We start from the raw sequence: 18,694 nt of genomic DNA, 5'->3' as shown, positions 1-18,694 counted from the left end.
GAGAGGGTTCTGGAATAAATAGGGAGAGAGGGGGAGGTGGACTGAAGATGGAGAGAAAAGAAGATAGGTGGAGAGGAGAGTATAGGTGAGGAGGTAGGGAGGGGATAGGTCAGTCGAGGGAAGACGGATAGGTCAAGGAGGTGGGATGAGGTTAGTAGGTAGGAGATGAAGGTACGGCTTGAGGTGGGAGGAAGGGATGGGTGAGAGGAAGAACAGGTTAGGGAAGCAGAGACAGGCTGGGCTGGTTTTGGGATGCAGTGGGTAGAGGGGAAGAACTGGGCTGGTTTTGGGAAGCAGTGGGGGAAGGGGAGATTTTGAAGCTGGTGAAGTCCACATTGATACCATTGGGCTGCAAGGTTCCCAAGCGGAATATGAGTTGCTGTTCCTGCAACCTTCGGGTGGCATCATTGTGGCACTGCAGGAGGCCGAATGTTGCAGGAACAGAAGCTCATATTCTGCTTGGCAACCCTGCAGCCCAGTGGTATCAATGTGGACTTCACCAGCTTCAAAATCTCCCCTTCCCCTAACCGCATCCCAAAACCAGCCCAGTTCGTCCCCTCCCCCCACTGCACCACACAACCAGCCCAGCTCTTCCCCCTCACCCACTGCATCCCAAAACCAGTCCAACCTGTCTCTGCCTCCCTAACCTGTTCTTCCTCTCACCCATCCCTTCCTCCCACCCCAAGCCGCACCTCCATCTCCTACCTACTAACCTCATCCCACCTCCTTGACCTGTCCGTCTTCCCTGGACTGACCTATCCCCTCCCTACCTCCCCACCTATACTCTCCTCTCCACCTATCTTCTTTTCTCTCCATCTTCGGTCCGCCTCCCCCTCTCTCCCTATTTATTCCAGAACCCTCACCCCATCCCCCTCTCTGATGAAGGGTCTAGGCCCGAAACGTCAGCTTTTGTGCTCCTGAGATGCTGCTGGGCCTGCTGTGTTCATCCAGCCTCACATTTCATTATCTTGGATTCTCCAGCATCTGCAGTTCCCATTATCACGGATGTGTAGATCAGGTGGGTTATAGGGGGATGGGTCTTGGTGGGATGCCCTGAGGGTTGGTTTGGACTTGTTGGGTCAAAGGGCCTGTTTCCACACTGTAGGGATTCTATGATCTGATAGGGAAGAGTTGATGTGTAAAACATTCTACCCAGTTTTAGTGGATGCTATTACAGGTATGTGATCCCTTCTGCCTTATTTCCTCCTTTGCAACTGATTAAACCAATGTTTACAACTGAATGCAAAATAGGACAAGCAATCTTTCCAATATGTTAAATCATATCCCAGACTGTTTGATGACTTCAAGCTATTTTTTGAACTGTGATCAACTAATTCATACCTTACTGTGATAATGATCGTTGTGAAATCAGTAGTGTTGTTGCACACCTCTAATAGGCTCAGGCCTATGTCAACAGACAAGGTGAAATAGCAAGCATTATTTTTTTTTAACGACTAACATTCCTTTAGTAAAGGTAAGAGATTTAATGGCTAGACTTTTCAATGCCACTTTCCCTCCCCCAAAGATATCCCTGAATATCTAAAGAATGCATCCAAAAGAGACCCTATCTCTCCTAAAAAATTCTGTTAAATTGAAATCTTATGAAACATGGAAAGGCCATGAGTCATGTTTAGCACAGACAGTTAGATGTGCAGAAAAGGTAGGTTCAGCAGTAACCTCTCCATCCTCATTAAAATTCCAGAAGCTTTGTTGCTCTGTGAGCACTCCCCATTCACTTCAAAGCCCATTGCTGATCGTTCTCCTTTTTCACTATCTGCACTGTTTGAGTAGATGGTCATTTTCTACAGTAAGCATGAATAGAAAATCAGGGCAGAAATACGAATCCAACTTCTGAACACGCTTGTCATCAGATAGCATTGATCTCAGAAACATTGTGCACTGACAATAAAATGCAGTACATGTGTTGGTACTGATGTTTCTGAAGTGGATAGTAGCTGTCACAGCAGATACCAAGAGCTCTATGTATGATTCTATCCATATAAACATGCAATTCAGGGGATTTATAATTTAGAATATTGGTGTTCTTTTTGTTTCTTTCAAATAAACGTACATAGTAGTGGAAGTTTGTTTAAATTTTGTGATAAACACAGCTTACACTCTTATTTGTGGATAGAGTTGGTCAGACTAAGTTGATACATTTCAGCTATAATCATCATGTTTTCTTTCTCTCCTGCTAAACTGGACTTTGCATTTAGTCCATAATCAGTGAAGAATCTGACTAGTGATTAAACATTGAGAAAATGTTTGATTTTTTCTCGTCACATCTTTAGATGGGCGGTTCACCATTTAATGCAATTCCTGGAAAGCTGCAGGTTCTGGCAAAATGGGAGCATGGAAACAATGACACAGCTTCCTTCCATTTTTAACTGACTACAATTCCTTTCAAGGGCATTTTTGATCACTGCGGAGGGGAAGTTGTGGTTCTTGAAAAAAGAGGACATCTGGGATATTCAAAAGTGGAATGCCTCTTCACGGGAGCAGATGCAGTGGAGGCGAGGGAATTGGGAATAGGGGATGGCCTTTTTGCAGGAAGGTAGGTGGGAGGAGGTGTAATCTCGGTAGCTGTGGGAGACAGTGGGCTTAAAATGGATATCGGTTTCCAGGCAGATGCCAGAGATGGAGACAGAGAGGATCAGGAAGGATCAGGTGTCAGAGATAGTCCAGGTAAACTTAAGTGGGGTGGAAGGTGTTAGTGAAGTGGATGAACTGTTTGAGCTCCTTGTGGGAACATGAGGCAACGCCGAAACAGTCATCAATGTAACGGAGGAAGAGATGGGGGATAGGGCCAGTGTAGCCTTGGAAGAGGGATTGTTCCACATTCCCTACAAAGAATCAGGCATAGCTTGGGCTCACGTGGGTGCCCATAGCCACCCCCTTTGTCTGTAGGATGTGGGAGGAATTTAAGAAGAAGTTTTTGACGGTGAGGACGAGCTTGACTAAGCGAATGAGGGTGTCAGTGGATGGGAACTGGTCGGGCCTGCGGGACAGGAAGAAGCGGATGGCCTTTAGGCTATCTGCATGGGGAATGCAGGTATACAGGGACTGGACGTCCATAGTGAAAATGAGGTGTTGGGGACTGGGGAATTGGAAGTTCTCGAGGAGGTGGAGGGCGTGGGTGGAGTCACGGACGTAGGTAGGGAGCTCTTGGACCAAGGGGGAGAAAATGGAGTCCAGATAGGTGGAGATAATGGGAACTGCAGATGCTGGAGAATTCCAAGATAATAAAATGTGAGGCTGGATGAACACAGCAGGCCAAGCAGCATTTCAGGAGCACAAAAGCTGACGTTTCGGGCCTAGACCCTTCATCAGAGAGGGGGATGGGGAGAGGGAACTGGAATAAATAGGGAGAGAGGGGGAGGTGGACCGAAGATGGAGAGAAAAGAAGATAGGTGGAGAGGAGAGTATAGGTGGGAAGGTAGGGAGGGGATAGGTCAGTCCAGGGAAGACGGACAGGTCAAGGAGGTGGGATGAGGTTAGTAGGTAGCTGGGGATGCGGCTTGGGGTGGGAGGAAGGGATGGGTGAGAGGAAGAACCGGTTAGGGAGGCAGAGACTGGTTGGACTGGTTTTGGGATGCAGTGGGTGGGGGGGAAGAGCTGGGCTGGTTGTGTAGTGCAGTGGGGGGAGGGGACGAACTAGGCTGGTTTAGGAATGCAGTAGGAGAAGGGGAGATTTTGAAACTGATGAAGTCCACATTGATACCATATGGCTGCAGGGTTCCCTGTTCTGTGGGGTAGGAGCAGGTGGAGACAATGGAGACAATGGGTCAACCAGGGCAGTCAGGTTTGTGGATTTTGGGAAGGAGTTAGAAGCGGCCAGTGCGGGATTGGGGAATATTGAGGTTGGAGGCTGTGCGTGGGAGATCACCTGAGTTGATGAGGTTGTGGATGGTTCGGGAGATGATGGTTTCGTGCTTGGGGGAGGGGCCATGATCTGGGGATGGTGGGAGGTGGTTTCGGAGAGTTGGCGCCTGCCCTCAGCGATGTAGATGTCAGTACGCCATACTACAACTGCACCTCCCTCGTCCATGGGTTTTATGGTGAGGTTGGGATTGGAATGGTGGGCTGCATGTTCTGGGGGGTAGTGGTTAGAGTGGGTGCGAGGGGTGGAGAGATTGAGGTGATTGATGTCTTGATGACAATTAGAGATGAAGAGGTCGAGGGAGGGTATGAGGCCTTGTGGTGGGGTCCAGGAAGAGTGGGTGTGTTGGAGGCGGGAGAAGGGGTCAGTAGAGGGAGGGTTAGGCTCATGATTAAACAAATAAGCGTGGAGGTTGAGGCGGCAGAAAAACTGCTCAGTGTCCAAACGTGAGTTACATTCATTCATGTGTGGGTGGAGGGGGTCAAAGGTGAGACCCTTTTTGAGGACTGACCATTCATCCTCAGTCAGGGGCAGGTCTAGGGGGGATGGTGAAGACTCGGCAGGGCTCAGTGTTATTGCCTTGTCTCGAGATGCTGGCTGTGAATGTGGTGTGCGGAGGGACGTGGGCAGTGGGTGGAGTGATGTCACCAGTGGGCGGAGCAAAGTCAGTGATGGGCGGAGTGACATTGCCGGGGGGGTGGAGCAACATTGGTGTTGGCAGAGTGACGTCACTGCTGGGCGGAGCGGTGTCACCGGTGGGCGAAGCAATGTCACAGGTAGGCGGAGCGATGTCACCGGTGGGTGGAGCGACTTTGGCAATGGGCAGAGTGACGTCACTGGTGGGTGGAGTGATGTCACCTGTGGGCGAAGCAATGTCACAGGTGGGTGAAGCGACGTCGGCCAGTAAGTCAAGCATGTCGGTGGAAGCGGCGTCCTCGATGCTTGTGTTGGTGGCAGTGGGATCCTCGATATCTGTTTTGGCCTCGTAAACGGAAGCGGCGCCATCAGCAGCTGCGTTGATGGCGTCTGTTGTACCAGAAGTGGCGTACCGGGTGACAGCGGATGTGACGTCATCTGTGGAAACCGTTGGTGCTCCGAAGGTGGCCACATGGCCAATGGCAGTGGACACGTGGTGGGGAAGGTTCTGGGTTTGGTGGCAAGCAACAGTGAGTTTAAAGTACTTTAGGTTTTTAGGATCTAATAAAGCCGAGTAAAATGGAGAGTTCAGGTTGTGGATCTTACGAAGGATGTAAAAACAGGAGAGGTCCTTTGCAGGCCTGGGAGAGGGAGGCTCCCAGTTGGGGTAGGCTTGATTGCAGTATTTGGAGATGTTGGCGCATTGCAGTGAGTGTGCATTTCAGAAGTCACAGCAAGAAACGCTTCGGTGGGAGATCAATGTTCTGATTGTAGCGGTTGTCGTGTTTGGGGCCAAATTTGGAAGATTTACATGTAGACTTTAGTCCCTTGGGGATTATCTGGTTCCGTCGGCAGGTACTGAGAAATGAAATGTGGCTGTAGTACCTGGTTTGCTTCAGAATGTGGTCGAGCAGTTTCAGGGCCAAAGAAAGTACAATAGGGTTGCAGTGGGAGAGGGATGATCCGAGGTTATTTGGAGGGAGGAGGGTAATTTCTTGAATGTAGGCATCCTTAGAAGAGGTTTCACAGTGGGGTTAAAATTGTTACAGAGATAGTAGGAACTGCCGGTGCTGGAGAATCTGAGATAACACGATGTGAAGCTGGATGAAAACAGCAGGCCAAGCAGCATCAGAGGAGTAGGAACATTTGACATTTCACACCTGGACCCTTCTTCAGAAGTGGGGGAGGGGAAGGGGATTCTGAAGTAAATAGGGAGACAGGGGGAGGCGGATAGAAGATGGTTACAGGAGAAGATAGGTCAGTCCAGGGAGGACGGACAGGTCAAGGAGGCGGAATGAGATTAGTGGGTAGCAGATGGGGATGGGGCTTGTGGTGGGAGGAATAGTTAGGGAGGCTGGGCTGGTTTTGGGATGTGGTTGGGGGAGGGGAGATTTTGAAGCTTGTGAAATCCACATTGATGCCATTGGGCTGCAGGGCTCCCAAGCAAAATATGTTCCAAGCTGTTCCTGCATCTTTCAGGTGGCGTCATCGTGGCACTGCAGGAGGCCCAGAATGGACATGTCATCTAAGGAATGGGAGGGGGAGTTGAAATGGCTCGCGACTGGGAAGTGCAGTTGTTTGTTGTGAATTGAGCGTAGGTGTTCTGCAATGCGGTCCCCAAGCCTCTGCTTGGTTTCCCTGATGTACAGGAGGCCACAACAGTACCAGTGGCTGCAGTATACCACATTAGCAGATGTGCAGGTGAACATTTGTTCGATGTGGAAAGTCTTCTTGGGGCCTGGGATGGGGCTGAGGGAGGAGGTGTAAGGGCAGGTGTAGCACTTCCTGCTGTTGCAGGGAAAAGTGCTGGAGGTGGTGGGGCTAGAGGGGAGTGTGGAGCGGACAAGGGAGGCACAAAGAGTGGTCCCTCCAGAAAGCAGATAAGAGTGGGGATGGAAAAATGTCTTTCGTGGTGGGGTTGGATTGTAGATGGCGGAAGTGTCAGAGGATGATGCATTGTACCCGGAGGTTGGTGGGGTGGTATGTGAGGATGAGAGGTATTCTCTTTCGGTTGTTATTGCAGACAGGGGGTTTAAGGGATGAGTTGCGGGAAATGCGTGAGACATGGTCGAGGGCATTTTTGATCACAGTGGAGGGCAAGTTGCGGTTCTTGAAAAACAAAGACACCTGGGATGTTCGGGAGTGGAATGCCTCATCCTGGGAGCAGATGCAGTGGAGGGGAAGGAATTGAGAATAGGGGATGGCCTTTTTACAGGAAGGTGGGAGAAAGGAGGAATATTCTAGATAGTTGTGGGAGTTGGTGGGCTTAAAATGGATATCGGTTTCCAGGTGGATGCCAGAGATGGAAACAGAGGGGTCCAGGAAGGAGAGACAGTTGTCAGAGATGGTCCAGGTAAACTTAAGGTTGGGGTGGAAGGTGTTAGTGAAGTGGATGAATAGAAGCATATAATAAAATGTGAGGCTGGATGAACACAGCAGGCCAAGCAGCATCTCAGGAGCACAAAAGCTGACGTTTCGGGCCTAGACCCTTCATCAGAGAGGGGGATGGGGGGAGGGAACTGGAATAAATAGGGAGAGAGGGGGAGGCGGACCGAAGATGGAGAGTAAAGAAGATAGGTGGAGAAGGTGTGGGTGGGGAGGTAGGGAGGGGATAGGTCAGTCCAGGGAAGACGGACAGGTCAAGGAGGTGGGATGAGGTTAGTAGGTAGCTGGGGGTGCGGCTTGGGGTGGGAGGAAGGGATGGGTGAGAGGAAGAACCGGTTAGGGAGGCAGAGACAGGTTGGACTGGTTTTGGGATGCAGTGGGTGGGGGGGAAGAGCTGGCTGGTTGTGTGGTGCAGTGGGGGGAGGGGATGAACTGGGCTGGTTTAGGGATGCAGTGGGGGAAGGGGAGATTTTGAAACTGGTGAAGTCCACATTGATACCATATGGCTGCAGGGTTCCCAGGCGGAATATGAGTTGCTGTTCCTGCAACCTTCGGGTGGCATCATTGTGGCAGTGCAGGAGGCCCATGATGGACATGTCATCAAGAGAATGGGAGGGGGAGTGGAAATGGTTTGCGACTGGGAGGTGCAGTTGTTTGTTGCGAACTGAGCGGAGGTGTTCTGCAAAGCGGTCCCCAAGCCTCCGCTTGGTTTCCCCAATGTAGAGAAAGTCCAACCTGTCTCTGCCTCCCTAACCGGTTCTTCCTCTCACCCATCCCTTCCTCCCACCCCAAGCCGCACCCCCAGCTACCTACTAACCTCATCCCACCTCCTTGACCTGTCCGTCTTCCCTGGACTGACCTATCCCCTCCCTACCTCCCCACCCACACCTTCTCCACCTATCTTCTTTACTCTCCATCTTCGGTCCGCCTCCCCCTCTCTCCCTATTTATTCCAGTTCCCTCCCCCCATCCCCCTCTCTGATGAAGGGTCTAGGCCCGAAACGTCAGCTTTTGTGCTCCTGAGATGCTGCTTGGCCTGCTGTGTTCATCCAGCCTCACATTTTATTATCTTGGAATCTCCAGCATCTGCAGTTCCCATTATCTCGAATAGAAGCATATGCTAGTTTCTACACCTGGAAAGGCTTTAGATATCTGAAGCACAAAGGGTCATCAGAACTCCAGTTCAGGATTCTCTTCAGGTTAACATGTAGGTTCAGTTGGCATTAGAGAGGCAAAAGTAATGTTAGTAGTCATTTCAAATATAATACAAGAGCAGAGATGTACTGCTGAGGCTGTACAAGGCTCTGGTCAGACCATATTTGGAATTTGTGAGCAGTTTTGGTCCCTGTATCTAAAGAAGGACATGTGTCATTGGAAGTCAGGGGTGGTGGGAGTCGGAAGGACTGCATAGAAAATTTACAAGAATAATCCTGGAGATGAAGGGCTTATTGTATGAGAAGTTGTTGAGGACTCTTGGTCAATACTCAATGGAGTTTATGAGGATGTTGGGGGAGGGGGGGTTATGATGAAGCTTATAGAACACGGAGACTCCTGGAAAGAGTGAACATGGACAAGTTTCCATGCATAGGAGTGACTCGGACCCGAGGGCACAGCCTCCGCGTTAAGGGATAACCCTTTAGAACTGAGATGTGGTGGAATTCCTTCAGTCACGAGGTGGTGAATCTGTAAAACTCATTGGCACAGAGGGCTGTGGAGGCCAAGCCATTGAGTGCATTTAAGACAGAGATAGTTGGGCTCTTGATTGGTAAGGGGATCAAGAGTTATAGGGAGATGGAAGGAGAATGGGATTGAGAAACATATCAGCCATAATGAAATAGCAGAGGACACATATTAAACTAAATGGTGTAATTCTGCTCCTATATCTTATGGAGAACAAAGTCATGTTGAAGCACACAGTCCTGTTGCATTGTCACCCTGCTTTGTAGCACATATCACACAGCAACTATAAACCTAGATTAATCTGTCTAAATGCGCACTATTACCAGATTAATAGCTTTAAAATTGTGAGATTAAAGTATGTGGCCAACACTGAATAATGATTCACTGTTAGTGTGGGGCATGATTTATTGCTGGTAACCAGCTGTCCCTTTGATTTCTCTGAAAGGATGTTATAAAAATCCAGATTTTTGTGAAGCCATTTTAGTTTTCAATCTATTTTGATTGTGCTAGAATATCTGCACAAAGAGGAAACACATCTGCAGGTTGGTGGGGAATGTTCAAATAAGGGAAGTTTCTGCTTTGGAGTTGATTAATTCACACGCTGTCCAAGGGGAAGAGGAGAAAGCCACCCCATTGCTTTTGTAGGAACAGCTCAGAGGGAGCAGTGCATTTTCAGACAAACTCTCAGTCGGAATGTAAATCTATTCATGGCACCAGGTAGTGTCTGTCACAGACAATATATTTACCAATGATCTACATTAGTTGGAGCTATAAAAGCTCAGCTATCTTCTAGTCTGACTCACCCATATTAACCCACTCATGCAAACCATCTCCATTTCAAACCCATGCAATACAAGCTATCGTGCCAGCCAATTGTTGTAATCCACAAATCCAGCTCTGGTTGCCTCCTGCTTCCAGCCTTTAGCTCCGTGGTGCCCCTCAGCCTTACATGGTGTGAGAGGGGGCAACTGCTGTTGGGCAGTGCTAATTCTCAGAGTGCACAGCAACTATGCATTGAGTGGCAAAAGCTCAGAGTTATTCCAATGCTGAATGAGGTCAATTGGCACAAGATGCCTACCCAAGCTCCATTGACTTGTACCATGTTCCTGCTTTCCTTCTCGCCAATATCCCTGCACACCATTATTATTTAACAAATAAAAAGAACAGGATCAAAAGTAAGGTGAGCAAAAAGCCTTATTCACAAAACCATAACATGCTATGGTAAAGAAGGAGGCCATTCAGCCCACCATACCTGCATCAGCTTTTAACAGTCCATCATTGGCACTTGGTAATCTCCTGTAGTTTATTTTTTACCATATCCCTGCGTGTCATCTCCATTTAAGTAATAATCCAATACTCCTCTTGAAAGCCTCAATTGAACCTGCCTCCACTGCATTTCCAGGCACTGCATTCCAGACCCTAACTACGCAGAAGAGTTCTCTTCACAGATCATCCTTGCTCTGTTTGCACGTCACTTTTTAAATTGATGCCCTCTCAGTTCTTGTACCTGTTTTTTTCCAAGTGGAAATAGCTTCACTCTATCTCCTGAGTGGAAATAAGGAAGTAAGTCCTTTTTGAAACTAACTGAAATAATTAATTAATTATTCATTGAAGGTCCACAAATAAATATTGAGGTAAATAGCATTAGCTAATTCTCAGTATGAAGATGAAACCATGCATTCTAATTTTCTGCTTGTCCTGTGTCTCTCTTCAAAGGGTGAGCAAAACCCATTCAACATCATAAGGCTGCAGGATTGTTAAAAATAGGAGTAGGCTATTTGGCTCCAAGTGCTTGCTGTACTATCCAATTAGATCACAGCTGATTGGGTTGTATCCTTAATTCCAGCATCTCTCCAAGACCTTTGGCTTTCCCCTCTATTTAAAAAAAACTGTTTCAATCACCTTGAATTTATTCTATAGTGCAGCCTCCACAGCTCTCAGAGGAAGAGAATTCCAAAGCTTGATGACCTTCTCTCAGAAGAAATGCCTCCTTATGACTGTTTTAAATGGGGGACTCCTTATTTTTAAACTGTTCTCCCTGTTTCTAGTCCTACATCCAAACTCCTCTCGGTATCCATCTTGTTAATTCTCTTCAAGATCTTTGATGTTCCAATAAAATCACCTCTGATTTATCAAATGTAGAAAGGCCTGATCAGTTCCTAAATCAACCCGCCACATGAGGAACAGCCACATGAACCTTGTCTGAAGTACTGTTAATGCAAGGAGATTCCTCTCTGGGTGAACAGATGAAGCCTGCACATGGAATATCAGCTATGATCTCATCAAAGCCCTCCAAAGTTCTCGCGAAACCTTCCTACTTCTGCCTGCCCACCTTCCTAGCAATAAAGGTAAACATTTAGTTTGCTTTCCTCATTACTTGCTGTACCTTTTCTTTAAAATTTGTTCATCAGAACTATCCAAATCATACGATCTCTTCCACCTCGAAGGTCAAGGACAGCAGATACATGGGAACGCCAACATCTACAAGTTACCCTACAAAACATTCATCATTCCAACTTGGAAATATATCACAGTTACTTCACTTGAGCTGGATAAAATACAGGATCTCCCTTAGCCATATCTTTGTGGATAACCCTACAGCCCAAAACTGCAGAGGTTCGTGAATACCATTTATCACCACCTTCTCAAAGACAGTGAATGATGAGCAATAAATACTGGCTCAGCCAGCAATTCTAACATCCTATGAAAAATACTTTTGGAAGATCTTCAACTCAAATCAATAGTAGCTTTTACTTTTTAATGCTTTCGCAATAGTAAACCACTCAAGATCCTTAAGGGGGAGGGGGAGCAGCCCCAAGCCATGGTCCACATTGGCACCAACGACATAGGTAGGAAGAGAGATGGGGATTTAAGGCAGAAATTCAGGGAGCTAGGATGCAAGCTTAGACCTAGGACGAACAGTTGTTGTCTCTGGCTTGTTGCCCGTGCCACGTGCTAGTGAGGCGAGGAACAGGGAGAGAGAGGAGTTAAACACGTGGCTACAGGGATGGTGCAGGGAGGGAGGGTTTTGGATTCTTGTATAATTGGGGCTCGTTCTGGGGTAGGTAGGACCTCTACAAGCAAGATGATCTTCACCTGAACCAGAGGGGTACCGATATCCTGGGGTGGGGGAAATTTGCTAAGGCTGTTCGGGTGGGTTTAAACTAATTCAGCAGGGGGATGGGCACCAAAATTGTAGTTCAGGTAGAGAAAAGGTTGAGAGTAGGGTGGTCCGAAATAAAGTTTCAGGGACGCAAGTTGGCACCAGCAAGCAAGAAGTTGGTTTGAACTGTGTCTACTTCAATGCCAGGAGCGTCCGGAATAAGGTGGATGAACTTGCAGCATGGGTTGGTACCTGGGACTTCGATGTTGTGGCCATTTCGGAGACATGGATAGAGCAGGGACAGGAATGGTTGTTGTAGGTTCCGGGATTTAGATGTTACAGTAAGAACAGAGAAGATGGTAAAAGGGGCGGCGGTGTGGCATTGTTGGTCAAGGACAGTATTACAGTTGCAGAAAGGATGTTTGGGGACCCATCAACTGAGGTAGTATGGGCTGAGGTTAGAAACAGGAAAGGAGAGGTCACCCTGTTGGGAGTTTTCTATAGGCCTCCGAATAGTTCCAGAGATGTAGAGGAAAGGATAGCAAAGATGATTCTCAATAGGAGTGAGAGAGACAGGGTAGTTGTCATGGGGGACTTCAACTTTCCAAATATTGACTGGGAACACTATAGTTCGAGTACTATAGATGGGTCAGTTTTTGTCCAGTGTGTGCAGGAGGGCGTCTTGACACAGTATGTAGAATGGCCAACAAGTGGCAAAGCCACATTAGATTTGGTACTGGGTAATGAGCCCGGCCAGGTGTTAGATTTGGAAGTAGGTGAGCACTTTGGTGATAGCGATCACAATTCTGTTATGTTTACTTCAGTGATGGAAAGGCATAGGTGTATACCACTGGGCAAGAGTTATAGCTGAGGGAAAGGCAATTACACTGAGATTAGGCAAGATTTAGGGAGCATAGGATGGGGAAGGAACTGCAGGGGATGGGCACATTAGAAATGTGGAGCATATTCAAGGGAATGAAAATATGTGTCCTAGATAAGTATGTACTTGTCAGGCAGGAAGGAAGCTGTAGAGCGCGGGAGCCGGGGTTTACGAAGGAGGTGGAATCTCTGGTCAAGAGGGAGAAAAAGGCTTATGTTAGGATGAGATGTGAAGGCTCAGTTAGGGTGCTTGAGGGCTACGAGGTAGCCAGGAAAGACCAAAAGAGAAAGCTCAGAAGAGCCAGGAAGAGACATGAGAAGTTGTTGGTGGATAGGACCAGCGTAAACCCTAAGGCTTTCGACAGGTATTTAAGGAATAAAAGAATGACGAAAGTAAGATGAGGGCCAATCAAAAATAGTAGTGGTAAGTTGTGTGTAAAGCCAGAGGAGAGAGGGTAAGCGCTAAATGAATATTTTTCAACAGTATTCACTCTAGAAAACGACAATGTTGTCGAGGAGAATACTGAGATACAGGCTACTAGACGAGGTGGGATTGAGGTTCACAAGGAAGAGGTATTAGAAATCCTACAGAGGGTGAAGATAGATAAGTCCCCTGGGCAGGATGGGATTTATCCTCGGATCCTCTGGGAAGCCAGGGAGGAAATTGCCGAGCCTTTGGCGTTGATCTTTAACTTTTCATTGTCTACAGGAATAGTGCCAGATGACTGGAGGACAGCAAATATGATTCCCCTGTTCAAGCAGGGGAGTAGAGACAATCCTGGTAATTGTAGACCAGTGATCCTTACCTCAGTTGTTGGTAAAGTGTTGGAAAAGATTATAAGGGATAGGGTTTATAATCATCTAGAAAAGAATAATTTGATTAGGGATAGTCAGCACAGTTTTGTGAAGGGTAGGTCGTGCCTCACAAACCTTATTGAGTTCTTTGAGAAGGTGACCAAACAGGTAGATGAGAGTAAACCAGCTGATGTGGTGTGTATGGATTTCAGCAAGGCGTTCGGTAAGGTGCCCCACAGTGGGCTATTGTACAAAATGCAGAGGAATGGGATTGTGGGAGATATAGCAGTTTGGATCGGAAATTGGCTTGCTGAAAGAAGACAGAGGGTGGTAGTTGATGTGAAATGTTCATCCTGGAGACCAGTTACTAGTGGTGTACCGCACGGGTCGGTGTTGGGTCCACTGTTGTTTGTCATTTTTATAAATGATCTGGATGAGGGCGTAGAAGGATGGGTTAGTAAATTTGCAGACGACACCAAGGTCGGTGGAGTTGTGGATAGTGACGAAGGATGTAATTGGTTACAGAGAGACATTGATAAGCTGCAGAGCTGGGCTGAGAGGTGGCAAATGGAGTTTAATACAGACAAGTGTGAGGTGATGCACTTTGGTAGGAGTAACCGGAAGGCAAAGTACAGGGCTAATGGTAAGATTCTTGGTAGTGTAGATGAGCAGAGAGATCTCGGTGTCCATGTACACAGATCCTTGAAAGTTGCCACCCAGGTTGACAGGGCTGTTAAGAAGGCATACAGTGTTTTAGCTTTTATTAATAGAGGGGTCGAGTTCCGGAATCAAGAGGTTATGCTGCAGCTGTACAAAACTCTGGTGCGGCCGCTCTTGGAGTATTGTGTACAGTTCTGGTCACCGCATTATAAGAAGGATGTGGAAGCTTTGGAAAGGGTGCAGAGGAGATTTACTAGGATGTTGCCTGGTATGGAGGGAAGGTCTTACGAGGAAAGGCTGAGGGACTTGAGGCTGTTTTCGTTACAGAGAAGAAGGTTGAGAGGTGACTTAATTGAAACATATAAAATAATCAGAGGGTTAGATAGGGTGGATAGGGAGAGCCTTTTTCCCAGGATGGTAACGGCGAGCATGAGGGGGCATAGCTTTAAATTGAGGGGTGAAAGATATAGGACAGATGTCAGAGGTAGTTTCTTTACTTAGAGTAGTAAGGGTATGGAACACTTTGCCTGCAACGGTAGTAGATTCAGCAACTTTAGGTACATTTAAGTCGTTATTGGATGAGTATATGGACGTACATGGAATAGTGTAGGTAAGATGGGCTTCAGATCAGTATGACAGGTCGGCACAACATCGAGGGCCAAAGGGCCTGTACTGTGCTGTAATGTTCTATGTTCTATGTTCTATATGGTGAGAAATAAGGGGGATAAATGGTGTTGATTGAAGTAACAAAAAGAGAATCTGTTGTAGGTGATTCTACAATTATATAGTTAAGAATGGGACAAAAAGAGGACAATCCCACCCAGCTGAACAAGAGTGGAGGCACATATAAAGGAGAATGCTCAGGCCAAAAATACCAAAGTCTGCAGACTGGTTGAGAATGATGAGGGGTAACCAGATATGAAGCTGGAGAGGAGAGTTCTCCATAGTAATTGAGGAGGCTCATCCACCAAAACCTTCCCCACACAAATACAGCTTCGTTTATTGCCAGTTCCACCTACCCTCTCAGAGAGAGAAGCAGCTGCATTTGTGTGGAGTGTTTTGGTCCATTGAATAAATTTAATGAGGCCAGAAGCTCAAGAAGGGCTTGCCTTCAGTCTCTCAGTTTTCACCCAAAGATTTCTAAATTTTCATTTTGCAATCTGAGAAAATCTATACTTTGCAAGGAGAAGGAGAAAACAAGTCTGAAGGGAAACAATTATTCTTTTCAGATGATCGTTAAAAGTAAATTGGAGCATAAAATTTCTAATCAATTCTTGTTCTCAGGCTAAAATTAATTTTTCCTGTGAAACAAAGGGATTGAAAAGAAAAAGAAATACATTCACGAAGCACTTTTCCTGATAACAGGACATTGCCAAGTGCTTGCAGCGAGTGGAGTATTTCTGAAACATGGTCACTGTAATTTAGAAGTTACGGCAGCCACTTCAGGAACAGCATGTTCCCCCAAACAAAATAATGATGTTGGCTGAAAGATAAATTTTGAGTCAGGATGGGAGAATAACTCCCCAATGGTTCTTCAAAATAGAGTCATAGGATCTGGAACACCCACCCAAGAACACAGGTGATGCCTCAGATCATATTTTTTTTGAAAGAAGGAACAATTGTCAGTGTGGCACTGTCATCAGCGAAAGGTCTACCCAGCTTCATCCACTCAAGGACTGGAATGGGATTAGAGCTGACTCCACCTCCTGTCTCTGAGATGAGAGTGTTCCCACTTGCACCATGGCTAACAATTGTTCTCTAAGCTTCTCTTTGGGTCATTTGAAAAGCGAAAGCAACAATGAGATATTGATGCTGCCTGAAGAAAGTCAAGATGTTGTTTGAAGAGAGTTGCACTGATTTTTGAACAAGCTCACCACAATCAGGCGGGGCTTTGCTGGAACTTTCTGAAATTTCTTTCATGAAGGGAATTTCCTTCTGCTCTTGAGAGAAGGCTCTGGGAAGAATATCAACTTTAACCTCAGGCTTTTGACAGAGACGCAAGTCCCTCAGAAAAATGTTTGAACATACTTTCAAACAGTAACAATCAAAAACACGTTAAATGGGTGTACCTGTAATATATGTGAACATGCCTTCAAGCCAGCTCGGTTTAAGGTGAACATAGCTGATCTGATTTTAACATCAATTGCACAGTTGCATTTATCCCTGATAACCTTTCACCCTTTTGTTTACCAAGATCCTGTCCACCTCTGCCTTAAAAATATTCAAACGCTCAGCTTCTACCACATTTTGAGGAAGAGTTCAAGAACCCCTGAAGAGAATAATTTCTCCTTTTCTCCTCTGTGTTTTAAATAGCAATGCCTGTTATAAACTTTATCTTAAGAGGAAGCATCTTGCCCACGTCGACTCTGTCAAGCCCCAGCAAGATTTAAAATGTTTCAATTAAGTTGCCTTTTACTCTTCTAAATTACAATGGATAAAAACCCAGCCTGTCTAATCGCAGACAAGGGTGGCGCAATGGTAGTATGGCGCACTGACCTCTACATCGCCGAGGCCAGACGCCAACTCTCCGACAGCACCTACTACCGCCCCCCCCGCCCCGATCATGACCCCACCCCCGAGCACCAAACCATCATCTCCAACACCATTCATGACCTCATCACCTCAGGGGACCTCCCACCCACAGCCTCCAACTTCATTGTTCCCCAACCCCGCACGGCCCGCTTCTATCTCCTTCCCAAAATCCACAAACCTGCCTGCCATGGTCGACCCAACGTCTCAGCCTGCTCCTGCCCCACCGAACTCATCTCCACCTATCTGGATTCCATTTTCTCCCCTTTGGTCCAGGAACTCCCTACCTACGTCCGTGACACCACCCACACCCTCCACCTCCTCCAGGACTTCCTATTCCCTGCCCCCCAACACCTCATTTTCACCATGGACATCCAGTCCCTATACACCTGCTTTCCGCATGCAGATGGCCGCAAGGCCCTCCACTTCTTCCTGTCCCACAGGCCCGACCAGTCCCCCTCCACCGACACCCTCATCCGCCTAGCCGAACTCGTCCTCACCCTCAACAACTTCTCTTTCGATTCCTCCCACTTCCTACAGACTAAGGGGGTGGCCATCGGCACCCGCATGGGCCCCAGCTATGCCTGCCTCTTTGTAGGTTACATGGAACAGTCCCTCTTCCGCACCTACACAGGCCCCAAACCCCACGTCTTCCTCCGTTACATTGATGACTGTATCGGCGCCGCCTCTTGCTCCCCAGAGGAACTCGAACAGTTCATCCACTTCACCAACACCTTCCACCTCAACCTTCAGTTCACCTGGGCCATCTCCAGCACATCCCTCACCTTCCTGGATCTCTCAGTCTCCATCTCAGGCAACCAGCTTGTAACTGATGTCCATTTCAAGCCCACTGACTCCCACAGCTACCTAGAATACACCTCCTCCCACCCACCCTCCTGCAAAAATTCCATCCCCTATTCCCAATTCCTCCACCTCCGCCGCATCTGCTCCCACAATGAGGCATTCCACTCCCGCACATCCCAGATGTCCAAGTTCTTCAAGGACCTCAACTTTCCCCCCACAGTGGTTGGGAACGCCCTTGACCGTGTCTCCCGCAACACATCCCTCACACCCCGCCCCCGCCACAACCACCCAAAGAGGATCCCCCTCGTTCTCACACCCCACCCCACCAACCTCCGGATACAACGCATCATCCTCCGACACTTCCGCCATCTACAATCCGACCCCACCACCCAAGACATTTTTCCATCCCCACCCCTGTCTGCTTTCTGGAGAGACCACTCTCTCCGTGACTCCCTTGTTCGCTCCACACTGCCCTCCAACCCCAGCACACCCGGCACCTTCCCCTGCAACCGCAGGAAATGCTACACTTGCCCCCACACCTCCTCCCTCACCCCTATCCCAGGCCCCAACATGACTTTCCACAATAAGCAGAGGTTCACCTGCACATCTGCCAATGTGGTATACTACATCCACTGTACCCGGTGCAGCTTCCTCTACGTTAGGGAAACCAAGCGGAGTCTTGGGGACCGCTTTGCAGAACACCTCCGCTCGGTTCGCAATAAACAACTGCACCTCCCAGTCGCAAACCATTTCCACTCCCTCTCCCATTGTTTAGATGACATGTCCATCATGGGCCTCCTGCAGTGCCACAATGATACCATCCGAAGGTTGCAGGAACAGCAACTCATATTCCGCTTGGGAACCCTGCAGCCCAATGGTATCAATGTGGACTTCACCAGCTTCAAAATCTTCCCTTCCCCCACCGCATCCCAAAACCAGCCCAGTTCGTCCCCTCCCCCACTGCACCACACAACCAGCCCAGCTCTTCCCCCCCAACCCACTGCATCCCAAAACCAGTCCAACCTGTCTCTGCCTCCCTAACCTGTTCTTCCTCTCACCCATCCCTTCCTCCCACCTCAAACCGCACCTCCATCTCCTACCTACTCACCTCATCCCACCTCCTTGACCTGTCCGTCTTCCCTGGACTGACCTATCCCCTCCCTACCTCCCCACCTATACTCTCCTCTCCACCTATCTTCTTTTCTCTCCATCTTCGGTCCGCCTCCCTCTCTCTCCCTATTTATTCCAGAACCCTCACCCCAACCCCCTCTCTGATGAAGGGTCTAGGCCTGAAACGTCAGTTTTTGTGCTCCTGAGATGCTGCTGGGCCTGCTGTGTTCATCC

At 47.9% G+C, this 18,694-nt stretch overlaps 1 protein-coding gene across 14 annotated transcripts in view; it reads left to right on the top strand.

Annotated features, from left to right (window-relative positions):
- Nucleotides 1-18,694, top strand: part of LOC125467601 (cadherin-18-like) — a 588,086-nt gene that overhangs the window by 323,091 nt on the left and 246,301 nt on the right. Inside the window, exon 1 of one of the 14 annotated variants that reach the window (XM_059651859.1) lies at nt 10,881-10,928. The exons of the other annotated variants lie outside the window; for them this stretch is intronic. The gene's annotated coding sequence lies outside the window, so the exon portion shown is untranslated. Of the gene's footprint in view, nt 1-10,880; nt 10,929-18,694 lie in introns of those variants that run through there. 14 annotated transcript variants of the gene reach the window in all.

This window comes from Stegostoma tigrinum, chromosome 2, assembly GCF_030684315.1.
Source record: "Stegostoma tigrinum isolate sSteTig4 chromosome 2, sSteTig4.hap1, whole genome shotgun sequence".
Lineage (NCBI taxonomy): Eukaryota > Metazoa > Chordata > Chondrichthyes > Orectolobiformes > Stegostomatidae > Stegostoma > Stegostoma tigrinum.
This window is presented reverse-complemented; position numbering and strand designations above follow the sequence as displayed.